General features: G+C 44.2%; 1 protein-coding gene across 15 annotated transcripts in view; it reads right to left on the bottom strand.

Moving 5' to 3' along the window:
* EXTL3 (exostosin like glycosyltransferase 3) overlaps positions 1–12616 on the bottom strand; it is a 152327-nt gene that overhangs the window by 109685 nt on the left and 30026 nt on the right. The window contains exon 3 of one of the 15 annotated variants that reach the window (XM_065630786.1): positions 1145–1238. The exons of the other annotated variants lie outside the window; for them this stretch is intronic. The gene's annotated coding sequence lies outside the window, so the exon portion shown is untranslated. The remainder of the gene's footprint in view (positions 1–1144; positions 1239–12616) is intronic. 15 annotated transcript variants of the gene reach the window in all.

Genomic DNA, 12616 nt, shown 5'->3' with positions numbered 1-12616 from the left:
GCATTTCGGAGAACTCATCAACATTTTTTTTTCAGCTGTTCTGACATACTGCATGGTTAAACAATTACAGATCAGACGAGGTTCTTACAGACATGGTTTAGTGCTAGAGTTAGGTTACGGTTGGACTCAATGATCTTGAGGGTCTCTTCCAACCGAAATTATCCTGTGATTCTATTGATTTATACACCAAAATGCTGCTTTTCAGTCCTCGATCACAATTTGGAATTGCCAAAGATCCCTTCTTCTCCTCTATAAGTCCGGTGAAGCAAATCTTGCTGTGCTGCTACATGGTGGATCTTCTCTAACAAAAAGGGACAGGAGCCTCAACTCAGAGCTTCTCACCACACCGACCACACGCAGGATCAACCTGTGGGGGGTGAAGAAAGGAAGAAACCCTTCCAAAACAAGCACATCTTTTCCCCAATTCAGACATTTCAGCAGCGCAGTTCGCAGTACAAGCCCGTGAAATGTCCTGGCAGAAGTGGCAGCGCAGGGACACAATTATTCAGGCACAGCAACTCGGAGAGACGACTCCGCTGCTCCAGAAAACATGTCATGCAACCACACAGCGGCGAGTCGGCGACGGTGCCACCCGGGATTTCACACTCGGCCACCACACGCAAGCGGAATCTGATTTCGCAGTCGGATTCTGACTTCATCCGTCAAGCCACAACCACGGCACATTTGCTGCAGCAGCATGCGCAGCGATGTGCTTGCAAACCAGAGCTGTTCTGGTAGCAAAGCTATTTCCTCCCAGAACTGAAGGTTTCAAATCAGGAACAGCGGATCCGTCTGTCAGCGTCACACGCGCCCCAGCCGCCACTCGCACGCTGCCACACGCTCAACCACTGGCTTTAACCAGGAAGTTCGATGCCAGAAATTTAAAGATTTTCCTTCAGAAGCTTCCAACAATCACTTGAATTTTGCAATTTTGCAAAGGGAAGGAAAAAACCTGGAAATATTTCCCCTTGCAAACTCCTTTCTAATGGCTCCTGTTCTTAGCTGTACAACTCAAGCCCGTGCTAAACTTACCCGACGCTATTATTTTTTTATTTTTCCCAAAACAGTTGCAATCACATGCAGCCTGTGGCTTTCCCTGTTTTTTCCCCGGGTTTATGCACGCCAGAACAGAGTCTTTTCTTACCGCCTTTTGTGAGAGGCTTCATGCTATGATGAGTGCGTAGAATTGCAAAGCAGAAGTCCACACAAAAAGAAGCCAGTGTGTGAGGTGGTTTTGTCTTAAAAAGAAGAGAGGCAGGAATGACTTATCGCCTCATTAAAGAGCTCCAGTCTGCATTTTTATTAGATATATTTAGACACCAGTGGTTAAGGAGGAAAGAAAAAAAAGGCAGTTAAATTCTTAACATATGGCCCTGGATCAGTCACATGGATATAAACGAAAATAGGCACAGCAGATTCTACAAATGCAGGAATGGAAATCATTTTAATGTTGCACATGACCTAGAAAATTTCAAGTAATACCAAGCCACACAAAGGTGCGATGGGATTTAGCGACTGCAGGGCTGCGTCTTGTTCCCATTAGCTTGCGTCACATACACCTGCACATATCAGATACTACAGAAGACAGTAAGAGGGAGGAAAAGTAACTCCTGCTTGCTGCTAATATATTCTGCCTAAAATAATTTCACACCCCAGCCATCAGCCTCTTCACTACCAGGTGTCTTCTCCCGCATGGCTGCAGCCCAGTGTCACCCCAGGCAGCTCCTGCCTCCATCCTGCAAGGAACACACAGCTCCAAGAGAAAACTTATCTCAAAATCAAGAGTCAATGTATACAATTCTGGCCTGCATGAAGCACAGATCACTAATGTAAATGATATCTCTCCTAGCTTAACGGCAATGACAAATTATGGCCAATCGTATCTGCAGACACTTGCACTGAACAAAACAATGCGGCACACCCAGAGCAAGCACGTCCCGCAACCACTAAACACACGTCTTGGTGCTGTACATGGGCAGCAACTGCTGTCCGGAATATTTTACCAGCAGAAACTGCACTGCTTGCTGTAGAAGAAAAAACAAAACCCAAAAACCACACATGCATACACACACAAAATACATGTCCTTACAGTAAAAAAAAAAAAAAAAAAATTTCCTCCTCATACTCAAAGCCAGAACATAAGAAACAAATGACATAATTATTTCCACACAAGAAGGAAAATAAACCCAAGAACACACATACAGAAAGAAATAACCCTCCAAAACTGGATTTACAAAACAGTTCAGGGGCTTCTGTGCAGGGCTACAACCTCACAGCGGAAGCTGGGAAGAGCAAAAGTTACAGCTAAGCCAGCTTGAGGCTGAAAGAAAAATACTTTCCTGCCTTTCACATCAACCCCAGTGAATGTCAGTCCCCCCCACCTGCCCGGAGATATTAATCCATGACAGGTGCACCATCCTCTCCATCCCGAGGATGCATTTAGTGCGCCCGTCCCAGTACCAGCCCAGGTTCCCCAGCTGGACCTAAAATCCTTGAAGGTCGCAGGCAAACCAACCTTCAGCAGGAGCAGATAGCAGAAGCACGGCTTAGACACAGAGTCTTCACGGCTTGGACACACTCACTCTTCACGGACAAGTAAAAGCACTTTAGGGAGGGCTTTTTTCCCTCCTTTCACTTTGTTTTAAATGGCTGAAGAATTTCCTCTGTGAATGCTCCCAATTGTGGCTCACGCTGAGTTATTTTTAAAAGCACAGAACCAGATTTTCAAGACCCTGAATGAGGAAATGTAAAGCTTTTATTAAGCAATAATAGCCCAGACAATGGTCACGATTTCCCAAGGGTCTGAACACGGCAGCTGACAATAAGCTTTATTTCTCCACAAAACCCCCTTCACAGGCTCGGAGGGTTTGCTTTGTATGATCTAGTCTTAAGCTAGAGAGTTAAAACAAAAAGCTCCGTGGTCGTTTTCAGTGCGATTTCCTCCACCAATGCACATCTGACCAGAGATACAAAAATCACTGGGAAAAGACCCTTTTCGCTACCTCATTCCTCCCTTTCCTAGTGCAGTAAGACCCCTCCAAGCTGCTGCCAGGACATCGCCCCATCAAGCTGGACCTTTGCCTTGTGGACGGACCACAGCTGACAAACTGGCCAATCCTTCCAGGGTCAGGAGACTGAAAGAAAACTCTCCAGCCTTCTTCACTAATATTTGAACCATCACACAATGAATGACTGTCACTAAAATGGCCAGAAACGCGCTTCAAATCTCAGACCGGCTCCCCTGTGGTCTAATCAGAGCCAGCGATCATGTCAGCTCTTCCTTTTTCTGAGAAGGAATTTACAACTACGAGGAGTCTGTACAGTCTCCAAAACTACCCAGCACGCAAGGTCTGGCTTTGCGTAAGCCACTTCTCATTCAATAAGGTGTCGTGGTTGGCCACAAGCGGTTACCATTACACCTAAACGAGCTGGTCTGGCTCTCTCTACAGATAGCAAAGGAAACAGGCACTTCTGGGGCACATAAAACTTGATTGGTTCAAGATGGGTACTCAGGACAAGACGAACTGTGCTACAGAAATGGTTGTTTTTCTCCGCTGACTATAAAGTGGACCTCAGAGGAAGAAAAACAAATCCAAACCACAATTTGTAGACGACTACATCTGTACAAAAAAGTTGCAACCTAAATGTTTCCCGCTTGAATTCTGCCCTCATCTTAAATAGCAAAGAAGCTAACACCATAAATTCATTAGTTCTTCAAAACCAGAGTATTTCTACCCTCCCACCATCTCTCCTTGTCCCAGCGAAAGCACAGTGTGGCTGCACAGCAGATTGAGGTTACAATTAACCCCGCAAACAAGAAGCAAGCTTAGATTCAATCCGATCACTTCCCAGTCTGGTCTACCACACAGCCAGGAGAGACGGACCACAGGACGGCTTTTTTCCAGCTTACCACAACTTCAAGGGGTTCTGAAAACATTTCCTAAACTTCCGCCCATCTGTCAGTCTGTAACCAAGAGAATTTCCGAGCCCAAAAGGAGAAATGCTTCAATACCCTTCACAAATACCTGTAACACTCCTGCTGCTGGTGCACCCTCCCCAAAACAGCCACCATGAGCTGCAGATGAGAGATATGCACATCTGCTGCAGCTGTTTTCCCCCTCCATCACTCACAGAGGTACCAGACACTGGAAAAAGGTTCCAAGTTTGTCTACAACTTCCTAAGGGACAGAAGGAAAAGGTGTTTACAGGGTTTCATTCAAAATATGCTTCAACCCCTTCCCTTTTTTCAACTCTGCCTGTAAAATCAGACATAAGACAACAGCCTCTATCATCCTTCGTCTCTTTCTCTGTAAACTTCAAGGATTCTTGACCCAATGTACCCCCTCAATTTGGCCCAAAACGCTACTGAAAAATTATTAATAATCTGCTTATCTGTAAAACAGCTGTCCATGTTATATGTGCAAGCAACTGCATAGTCTGTCCAGAAAAGTATGCAGAAATTCAGGATATGTTCAGAAAATGGATGTGCTGAGAAACTGAGGATGCCAAACACACCCAGATATTGCTATTCAGAGAATTCACAGAAGCCCTTTTTGTGCAGCAACATCTGTAAATCAAAGCATATTATTTTCCACCTCATAATCAAGAGATTTGCTAGATTATCTAGAGATCTGTCTGATCACGACAGACAAAGCTGTCGAACCTCGCGCAGCTGCCTGAAACGCGCACTCGGGCAAAGAGCTCGCTCGTGACACCGAACAACAGACGCAGCCCCTTCAGTGTTCACTTCCAATTAGCGAAACTCTCAGTGCGAGGAGGAAAGAGCAAGAGGAGTGGCCACAGGTGACAAATGTGCGTGCCAGCAGCCGCCACTTGGCAGACGAACCGCAGTCCCCCGTCTAACGAAGTGAAGATCAGAGGCAGACCACAGTTAGCGCTTCATCTGCAGGAGAATGAGAAGCCAGAGAGACTGGAATATCATTAGGACAGACAGCAGAACTTTAAAAGGCAGCCTTGACAGCGAGTGGAGCTTCAATTAACAAGCTGTATTTGCAAGGCCAGATTCCAAAATGCTCCTCAGCATCTAATCATTTAACTGTCGCTTAAAGACATATCATTATAAGAAGGAATTGGGTATCAGCTGCCTGAACAACTTATCCCAGCCAGATGCTAAAACTACCAGCAAATATTCATCTGTCCCACACCATTCAGGGCCCTACAAGGGAGAACAGTCACGCACCACCGCTGTGCACCTGTGAAAATGGTTCAAGAGGTTCCTCGCGGTCCCGAGTCCACTTGCCAAATGATATTTCATTTGGTGGTTGAGGGGAAGGCAAATCCCGGCCCACCTCATTGCAGAGAGAAGTCTTTTCATTGCTCTCTTTCCAAATCATGTTACGCAACAAGTAATTCACTCCTACACGTGTAGGAGCAAAAAATGCCCTTCAGCATTAATAACTATTCTAGATTACTATAATATTCATAGAAATAAGATCACAGAGATTTTATTATACAACTCGGCAAATTACTTAAATCAAGCAAAAAAGTACAAGGTTAAATTAAGATTCCTTTCCTGCATTACCCTTCATGTCGGCCTGTGAGAGCATACACAACAAAATTAAATTGAGCTGTTAACTTTCAGACACAATGTAACAGCTATTTAGTGACCTTTGGAGGATCTGAGCACCCACCTCAAAAAGCATGTGCCACAGCTAAGTTGTTCCAGGTACTTCAAGAGACGCTGGTCTCGAAAGTGGGGACAGATACCATCTTTGGAAAGATTCAGGACCATATTGTACTGAGCCTTCATTGCCACCAATGGCTTTTACAGTAATACGATAAATATTTTAGCATATAAAGAATTTGCTGCATTACACTTCTCTCTGAGCTACTGAAGATCAGCTTGGAACTCATCAATTGTAGGGATAAAGCTCCCACGAAGCTGAAAGCTACAATGGAGATCTTACTGCCTGCATCAAAACTGCAGCAAAAAGATGGAGAAAGGGTGAAGAAAATAAGAGGTGTCTTCAAAAAAACCCAAGTCATGAGCTCACAATTTACATAAGCTGTCACCAGATCCGCAGTACCAGCAGTGAGATGCCTGCAGTCACTCAGGCAGGACATGTCCTGAAGTTGAATGTTTATTGTTTGGATCCCAAGATTCATTTATGCCAGCAACAAACCACTCAAAGATAACCTCCAAAACCCACAATCTTCCCAGCAGTTTGAAGGACAGGCTGCACAGTGGAACGTTGCGTATTTTGGCTCCATTTCTGCCATCAGCTCACTCAGATGACTCTTAAAACTTCAGACACGTTTTTGTGTCTCCATTTCTTTGTTTGGAGGCACCGGTGCTTTGTCATTTTGCAGAATCATCTCAAAAACACTTGGAGTTGTCCATATCTCCTCAACCCAAGGAAAGGAGATGCCAGTCTCTTTCTATATACCCTTATCTCCGCAGAGGGTAAAGCATCCAGAGAACATGTGAAGCCAGCAGATACGAGCCCCGTGTCTGCTGATGTCTGCAGAAACCTCAGCCAGCCAGATTGTCTCATTTTTTTTGGATCTCATTTTCAACAGATTAAGAAAAATTATCCCAGCAGTATGGCAATGGACCAGAACACAGGAGATCATTTCAAGACATCTGTAATAGCACACAATTAAGGACAACTCCTCAATTTTGTGTTATGACCTCACTCATTAGGAAGAGTTTTTATCACCCCCAAATAACATCTTTACAAACACTCCCGCCCACATCTCTGCCAAGTCTTTCCTTACTGTCATTGTAAGCCTGAGGCTTCTCTTTCCTCCCCTTGAGACGGAGTCAAGGTAAGATCTTAATTTCCTCTACCATCTGCAATGAAACTGCCAATACACACGTGCCAAACAAGCTAAAATTACACCATTAATTTCAGCTTAGTCAGATCACACCACAGACTAAGTCAATATTAGACAAATATTCAGTGAAGAGTACAATTTATTTAAAAATCAGCGCATCGTGCCCACAGGAGCAGATATAGCAAAGGATGAGAGACAGCAGGACACGCCGTTTGGGATTTGGGGGACAAACACTTGCCACTAAATAACTGCAAACTTCTTTTGGCTGGAGACCTCCTGTTGTCAAAAAAAGAGGGCTGAGAGAATAGAAGGACCAGTGTCTCCTGAGATCAGTCTACAAACCAGGCCTGCTTCACGAGAAACAACCAGCCTTCCTGCGAACAACACCATGTGTGAGGGAGAACATCTCTTTCAGAGAGGCGGGGTTGCTAAGGCGATCAAACAAGAGTCCCGTTGTCCACACCAGCCCATAATTTCTCAACACATCCCCATCACCAGCTATAGGGCAGTACAGCCCATACAAGGAGCTAAATCTAGTCTCCATCGCAAAATTGGGCATCTGTGAGCCATTCTTGAAAGCTCTTCATGTCTGTTTGTATCTTCACAGCTGTGCCACAGCTGGCAGAGCACAAGGAAATCCTGAGGAAAAGGATTTATGTGAAAATAATGCTGAAGAGGAGGAAGTCAAGTCAGCAAGCGGAGCGTGAGGAATCTAACAATAATGAACAGAACAGATTAAGCACAACTTCATCATAAATTGAAACCGGCCCACCGCTCTTGCTCTGAGTTTTCAGCAGCAACCATGGGAAAATTAAGAAACCATCGACTGCAGAGCAATCTCTCAGCTTCCCACCCCTTTCTGCAATTTTTATAAGCTTCTAAAATCCAGTTGTTTAAAACAAGCACAGCCCAGCAGATATCGGTGCTGTGAGTCAGCAACATCTCTTCACAGATGTCATTCCTCCCAAAGGAACTGTTTTCCAGAGCAACATCTCCAGACCAAGCGCAGCATCAGCACAACTTGCTCTCAGAGTTTTCTGCCTGCACTGTTTAGAGGAAAAAAAAAAAATTGCTGAAACCACCCGGCATACCAAGTTGGTTAATGACATCGCAAAGAAATAGGTGTCAACTTTCGCATGAAGCTGCTCCAAGTTAGAAGACTGACATTTTTTCCTTTTTAAATATTAAGAGCTAGAGAAATTAGAAACAATTCCTTAAACTGCCACCTCATTTTCTCACAATAGCATTGTCTCCCCTCCTCTGTGGTTGCAGGCTGATCCTAAAGCTTCTGGATCTGTCTAACCCCATTGCAAGTGCTGGTTCATCCTGCTAGTTGGCAAAGTTCTCGGTACACATGAGCCCTGGGAAATGGTGCCAAAACTGAAGATTAAAGGAATAGGTCAGTGAAAAATCCCAATGAACAGAGCATCTCAAGGGGGAAAAAGAAAAAAAAAAAGCAGCATTGATACAAACCTCTGTCTTACACAACCAACCACAGTAAGTCCCCTGCTGTCAGCAGACATGAAACATTACATGGGTCAGAGCTGCCACCGGCAGAGAAAGCTGCTCATAAAAAACAAAACTACATGAGTGAAAACTAAGTGTTCCTTGTTTTGTACATAACTGTCTGGGAGAGGAGAGTCCAAACACCAGGAAAACAGCCCAAAGCAGCTGCAGAGTGTGAAGCTTCCCACCCAGCAGCATCCCTGGGACCGTGCAAGGAGCTCATCTTGCTTGGCAAAACGAAGGTGCCGTCAAAAACACAAGATCCAAATTCAGAAGAAACTCTGTTTCGCAGTGCTGCAGCTCACCAAAGGGATAGTCTGGGTTTTAATTCAGTTGCAGAATAAAAATTAAAAACAAAAAGATACATATCAAGGTTTACAGCAACAAAAGGTTTATAGCAATATTTTCTCTTGCCCCTGGACAAACTGTTTGGCTACAGAAGCTGAAGGAAATCACACTGACAGCAGTGGACACACATTTGTATCCTGCATTTAAAAGCACAAAAAATAAAGCTCTGCTGAACCTGGGAATTAGAAAGCCTGATAGATTTAACTCTGGTTTATCCCCTGGCAAATTAGCTACTGTTTAAACATGGGGCTTGTGCATTACATCATCTGTTTTCAGGGAGGGTTTTTTTTTAATTTTTTTAAAACGAAACCATTCTTGCATTCACAGCTTGAGGAACATCATTCATTCCTAATAGGCTCAACAAAATGAAGGGGTGGATCAAACTCTTTGCAGGAGCCCTGCAAGCAGGGAAGCACACACCTAAACTGCTTTGCAAGTTCAAACAGCAGCAGATCTTATCTAGAATTTAGCAGGAAATACTGAGTGCCCCTCAGGTCTGACTATTCAGATCCAAGGATGAAAAGCCTGCAAGTAATGATGTGCAAAAAAACCAGCCTGATTAGGGGGCTGAAATCACACATGCTTCTGCTCACCCAGCTCCAGTTCCATGTGGATCTAAGGAGACATGTGCCTGGGTCCTATTTGATTCCTCCACTCATTTCTGTCATCTATATATAAATAACTCCAGCATTTCAGTCCTTCTAGAAACCACGGTGCCTTAGTAGAGCAGACTGAGAGGCAGGAAAGAACCAGATGCAAACTGGAGGTATTTTCAGTGTCTGTTCTCTTGTTCCAGCTTTGACACTCATTTTGGAGACTCATTTTTCCCTCGGGAGATGCAGATCTCCGTCAGCACAAGTTTGTTTCTCAACACTTGGCAGAACCCTAGTTTTGCAGCACCTGCTCTTTGACGTCTGTTTTGCGGAGCTTTGGTGTACTGGAAGGACCAACCTCTCCAAGTACGGCTTCGGAAAACACACAGTGCAACAGGCTTTCGTGTGAAAACTCAAACACTGAGCTGATCTGAGAGGTTTCACACAATCTGTTTATCTGACCCTTTGAGCTCAAGAGTTGTCAAATTTTAGAGATGAAAGAGGAAGAATGACAGAAGAGACATTTCAAAAGGGTGAAAGGAAGAACCATTGGTCTCATCCCCGAGAAGAGCAGTTTGTGTGGAGGTTTTTGGTTTTGTTCTAAATCTGGTAAGGTTCTATGACCTAAGCACATTAAAACCTCTTAAACTAAAAAAAAGGAAAAAAAAAAAAAAAAACACAACCCACACAACCAAACCCAAACCAAAACCCCAAACAAAATCCAACAAACCACAGCCCTTTCATCATCACGCCTCTAGACATTCAAGAATACAGTGAGAATTTTCTCCTTAGATTAAAAATCCAAAAAGCATTATTTCGATATAACACCAAGGACAAGCAATGCTGGCTATAAAAAAAACACGACACCCCAAAGTTTCAGAAAACTACATCAGTGGAAGTCTTGTTAAAGACAGCTTAACCTTTAAAAAAGCCAGAAGTGTAATGCACACAGAAGAACAGGCTTTGATGTCAGAATGTAATTAAAAACAAAAAAACCCCCAAACAACTCAATTCTGCTCTCTATCAAGATAGCCAGGAGCCTGGGAGAAAGTCAAGTAAACAAATTTTCTCTCCGAGATTCCAAAAGGTCATCGCAAACAATTACTAAAATGCAATACCAAAAACGACATATGCTGATTCTTTTTTTTCAATTTAACAAGTTATCTTTACTGCTCTAGTTATTACTTGGAAAGAGTAATAATCCCAAGGATCACATAGCCAGTTAGATAATGATATGACTACCAAAGAACCATTAAAACTGCATTTCAAAGTGAGTAGGCTACACAACTGTTTGTTTCCTCTTCCTCTGCTTTTGCATAATGTGGTTCCCAAAACAGATCTCATCTGCAGTTAAAGTTGGGCCAAAATGAAGACATTCCTTCCCATGTATGGGAAATCAGGGAGATTATTAATTTTGCTTCTCATAACAGAAGAGCAGAAGTCATAGTGAGAAGGCCTCAGAATAAAAAGTCAGGCAATAAAAAGAAGCATCGAAGTCTGAAAAGCTCTGTACCAAACCCACGTCTTTCCAGTTGTCTCCCTGCCAAGCAGCCTTCAAAATGGGGCATTTTCTTCTTTCAGTGCAACTCCAGTCCCCATTAACAGGAACTGTGAGTGTCAGCACAACTCTCGACTTCACCCAGCAGCATGTGGGAACTGAAAAATGAGCATCCTCTTCTAGGGACCTTCACAGTCATATACAACAGCCAACTACTCCTGTCCAGTCAGCGCGTTCATTTATAACAAGTCCCCCTGCTTCATTAAATTACTCTTGTTGGTCCTGAGCAGGCTCTAGATTTGCGATGAAGATAAACGAGCGCTAGAGCAGCCCTCTGATGTGGCACAGCAGCTCTGTCACCGTCCCATTACCTATTCGACGTCTGCCCAAGCCTCGCAATGCTCAGCCACTCCTGTCGCTGCCAGGGGAAGGGGACAAGAACATAAAGACACCGTCCTCCCTTCCCAACCTCCCCTCCAGCTGCAAAGCAGCAGCAAGTCCAGCTTCTCATTGCTCTGCCTCTTGCTTTGCCTTGTGAGTAGCAGAAACATCTCAGCTCCTGCCAGGCAGCTATCACTCACAGCCTTGGGGCAGCAAAATTCAGAGTACCAGAGCTGGATAAAAATATTAAAATACAGAGATCCTCCCCGTCCTCCACCAAGTGAGCAGGTCTCCTCCTCGGCACTGCCAATGCGTGTATCTCACATCTTGGGAGAGACAGGTTAGACTGAAGAAGGGAATATCTTAATGCAGGATCATTAAGACAGTAAAATATCAGTAAGAGAAGAGGAGAAGGGGTGTCTGGCAACCTCACCCCCAAAGCCTACCTCCTACCTCCCCCCAAAAAATTCACAGGCAGTTTCTGAGAGAGGGAAGGGGACCCAGACCATCCCTTCCAGCAGCAAGCTACGGAATCAGTTCAACCATGTCATGAAGCCCGCCTCTAAAGGTTCATGTCAACAAGTCCAGGGCAGGACTTCCCTACATCCCAGAAGCACTGCGATATGTTCAGAAAATACAGAAACATTAACCTCCATTTCCTAAAGATTTATAAAGCATGGAAGCAGGGGAAGGTGACAGAAGAGCTCGGGTATAAACCCCTCCCTCCCCAAAAGGCTCCACGTAAAAATACAAATAGTCCATACATAGTATGAGTTAACAGAGCACTCCCTCGATACGCACAACACAGCTTTCGGTAAACAGGCTAAGAATAGGCACAGGGACAGCAAATGGTCCAAGCAAGACACCTCTGCAAAGCAGCATTAAGCTCACAAGGAACATTGGCAATGCTGCTTTTGCTTTAATCAGTTTTAAGGAGAGGAAATTCACTTTCATTCTTTTTATAATACCTACTCTATTACGTTTGTCAAACAGCTGCCACTTTCTGTCCCACATATAGCTGCTTTCAGTGGTAACCAAAAGGATCGCTGTGACTGCGCATGTATTATAGATCAGAGATGCATATTAAAACAGACTTGAGATCCATCTAGAGATTACATGTCACTCCTTCCAAGTCAATGGAATTATACAGAGATGCAAGTCGGTGCAAAGCCTGGGTCGTATTTGTATAAATGACTCCGGAAGATGCTCTGGGCCTTGCTGCCTGAGAAATCTTGTTTGAAACGAAGCTCAGTAAGACAGACATTCAACTGATGCAAAAACATCTTCCCCGACAGCTCCTTTGACGAGGAAGAAATAATTGTGTTGCTTGGCCTTTCTAATCAAAATCATCATTGTCCCAGCAATGTAAAAGTCATTTCCAGGGAAAGAGCAGGTCTGCTTCCGGAGGGGTGGGGGAGAAATTATTTCTGTACAAAAGCCTTGAGATACCTGCCAGCTCCATCGCTACTCCTGCCTAACTGCACCCTTGAGA

Source organism: Caloenas nicobarica, chromosome 3 (assembly GCF_036013445.1).
Source record: "Caloenas nicobarica isolate bCalNic1 chromosome 3, bCalNic1.hap1, whole genome shotgun sequence".
Taxonomy (NCBI): domain Eukaryota; kingdom Metazoa; phylum Chordata; class Aves; order Columbiformes; family Columbidae; genus Caloenas; species Caloenas nicobarica.
Note: the sequence above shows the minus strand (reverse complement) of the source record. Positions and strands in the feature narration are given on the sequence as shown.